This window comes from Arachis ipaensis, chromosome B7, assembly GCF_059453495.1.
Source record: "Arachis ipaensis isolate K30076 ecotype BB chromosome B7, ASM5945349v1, whole genome shotgun sequence".
NCBI lineage: Eukaryota > Viridiplantae > Streptophyta > Magnoliopsida > Fabales > Fabaceae > Arachis > Arachis ipaensis.
The window spans coordinates 51,356,528-51,359,867 of record NC_142442.1 but is presented as its reverse complement, the minus strand read 5'-3'; the positions used below and the strand labels follow the sequence as shown (position 1 = coordinate 51,359,867).

Below are 3,340 nucleotides of genomic sequence, written 5' to 3'. Positions count from 1 at the left end.
CAAAATTTTTTTCAAAAATCAAATCTTTTTCATTTTTCTTATTTATTTTCGAAAATTTTAAAAATATTTTTCAAAAATCTTTTTCCTAGTTTTACCTCATAATTTTCGAAAATATTATCAACAATTAATGTTTTGATTCAAAAATTTCAAGTTTGTTACTTGCTTGTTAAGAAAGATTCAAACTTTAAGTTCTAGAATCATATCTTGTGATTACTTGTGAGTCAAGTCATTAATTTTGATTTTAAAATTTCAAATTTAATTTTCAAAACTTCTTAATATCTTTTCAATCATATCTTTTTAATCATATCTTTTTTAAATCTTATCTTTTTCAAAAATTTGATTTTAAAATATCTCTTCTAACTTCTTATCTTCTTATCTTTTCAAAATTGATTTTCAAATCTTTTTCAACTAACTAATTGACTTTTTGTTTGTTTCTTATCTTTTTCAAAACTACCTAACTAAATCTCTCTCTCTCTAATTTTCAAAAATCCCTTCCTTCTTTTTCAAATTTTCTTTTTAATTAACTAATTGTTTTAATTTTAATTTAATTTAATTTCAAACTTAATTTTCGAAATTTAACTTTAAATTTTATTTTTTATTTTAATTAATTTTCGAATTCTTCTCTCATCTCTAATCTCCTTCTATTTATTTATTCATCTACGAACACTTCTCCTCACCCAAAATTCGAACCCCTTCTTCTCCTCTGAGTTTGAATTCTTCTCTTCTTCATTCTTATTCTTCTTCTCTTCTACTCACACAAGGGAACCTCTATACTGTGGTAAAAAGGATCCCTATTATTATTTTCTGTTCCCTTCTTTGTCATATGAGCAGGAGCAAGGACAAGAACATTCTTGTTGAAGCAGATCCTGAACCTAAATGGACTCTAAAAAGGAAACTAAGAGAAGCTAAAATACAACAATCTAGAGATAACCTTACAGGAATTTTCGAAAAGGAAGAGGAGATGGCAGCCGAAAATAATAATAATGCAAGGAAGATGTTTGGTGATTATACTACACCTACTTCCAAGTTTGATGGAAGAAGCATCTCAATCCCTACCATTGGAGCAAACAATTTTGAGCTGAAACCTCAACTAGTTGCTCTAATGCAATAGAACTATAAATTCCATGAACTTCCATCAGAAGATCCCTACCAGTTTTTAACTGAGTTCCTGCAGATCTGTGAGACTGTTAAGACTAATGGAGTAGATCCTGAAGTGTACAGGCTCATGCTTTTCCCTTTTGCTGTAAGAGACAGAGCTAGAACATGGTTGGACTCACAACCTAAAGATAGCCTGAACTCTTGGGATAAGCTGGTCACGGCCTTCTTGGCTAAGTTCTTTCCTCCTCAAAAGTTGAGCAAGCTTAGAGTGGATGTTCAGACCTTCAAGCAAAAAGATGGTGAATCCCTCTATGAAGCTTGGGAAAGATACAAGCAGATGACCAAAAGGTGTCCTCCTGACATGCTTTCAGAATGGACCATTCTGGATATATTCTATTATGGTCTGTCTGAGTTCTCCAAGATGTCACTGGACCATTCTGCAGGTGGATCCATTCACCTAAAGAAAACACCTGCAGAAGCTCAAGAACTTATTGACATGGTTGCAAATAATCAATTCATGTATACTTCTAAGAGAAATTCCGTGAATAGTGGGATGCCTCAGAAGAAGGGAATTCTTGAGATTGATGCTCTGAATACCATATTGGCTCAGAACAAAGTGTTGACTCAGCAAGTCAACATGATTTCCCAAAGTCTGAATGGAATGCAAGCTGCATCCAACAGTACTCAAGAGGCATCTTCTGAAGAAGAAGCTTATGATCCAGATAACCCTGCAATAGCAGAGGTAAATTACATGGGTGAATCTTATGGAAACACCTATAATTCATCATGGAGAAATCATCCAAATTTCTCATGGAAGGATCAACAAAAGCCTCAACAAGGCTTTAATAATGGTGGAAGAAACAGGCTCAGTAATAGCATGCCTTTTCCATCATCTTCTCAGCAACAGACAGAGAACTCTGAACAAAATACCTCTAATTTAGCAAACTTAGTCTCTGATCTGTCCAAGGCCACTCTAAGTTTCATGAGTGAAACAAGGTCCTCCATAAGAAATTTGGAGGCACAAGTGGGCCAGCTAAGTAAGAAAATCACTGAAACACCTCCTAGTACTCTCCCAAGCAATACAGAAGAGAATCCAAAGAGAGAGTGCAAGGCCATTGATATAATCAATATGGCCGAATGCATGGAGGATAAAGAGGACGTAAACCCCACTGAGGATAACCTCATGGGACGTCTCTCAAGCAAGAAGGAGTTCCCCTCTGAGGAACCAAAGGAATCTGAGGCTCATCTAGAGACCATAGAGATTCCAATGAACCTTCTTATACCCTTCATGAGCTCTGATGAATATTCTTCTTCTGAAGAGAATGAGGATGTTACTAAAGAGCAAGTTGCCAAGTACCTTGGTACAATCACGAAGCTGAATGCAAAATTATTTGGCAATGAGACTTGGGAAGATGAACCTCCCTTGCTCACCAATGAACTGAGTGATCTGGATCAACTGAGATTGCCTCAGAAGAAACAGGATCCTGAAAAGTTCTTAATACCTTGTACCATAGGCACCATGACCTTTGAGAAGGCTCTATGTGACCTTGGGTCAGGGATAAACCTCATGTCCCTCTCTGTAATGGAGAAACTGGGAATCTTTGAGGTGCAAGCTGCCAGAATTTCATTAGAGATGGCAGACAACTCCAGAAAATAGGCTTATGGACTAGTAGAGGACGTGTTAGTAAAGGTTTAAGGCCTTTACATCCCTGCTGATTTCATAATCCTAGACATTGGGAAGGATGAGGATGAATCCATCATCCTTGGAAGACCTTTCCTAGCAACAGCAGGAGCTGTGATAGATGTTAACAGAGGAGAGTTAGTCCTTCAACTGAATGAGGACAACCTTGTGTTTAAAACTTAAGGATCTCCTTCTGTAACCATGGAGAGGAAGCATGACAAGCTTCTCTCAGTACAGAGTCAAACAAAGCCCCCACAATCAAACTCTAAGTTTGGTGTTGGGAGGCCTCAGCCAAACTCTAATTTTGGTGTTGAATCCCCACATCCAAACTCTAAGTTTGGTGTTGGGAGTCTATAAAATTGACCTGATCACCTGTGTGGCTCAGTGAGAGCCCACTGTCAAGCTATTGGCATTAAAGAAACGCTTGTTGGGAGGCAACCCAATTTTTATTTATTTAATTATATTTTTATTTTTATTGTTCTTTTATATTTTATTAGGTTTATGATCATGTGGAGTCACAAAATAAATACAAAAATTAAAAATAGAATCAAAAATAGCAGA

General features: G+C 36.3%; 1 non-coding gene and 1 pseudogene across 1 annotated transcript; one reads left to right on the top strand and one right to left on the bottom strand.

Annotated features, from left to right (window-relative positions):
• The first annotated feature begins 823 nt into the window (after positions 1-823).
• LOC148551141 (uncharacterized) lies at positions 824-3,136 on the top strand (annotated as a pseudogene).
• On the bottom strand, positions 1,358-1,465 carry LOC148551142 (small nucleolar RNA R71). The gene has a single exon (XR_015893061.1). It is a non-coding gene; the product is annotated as a small nucleolar RNA R71 (small nucleolar RNA).
• Positions 3,137-3,340: the final 204 nt, after the last annotated feature.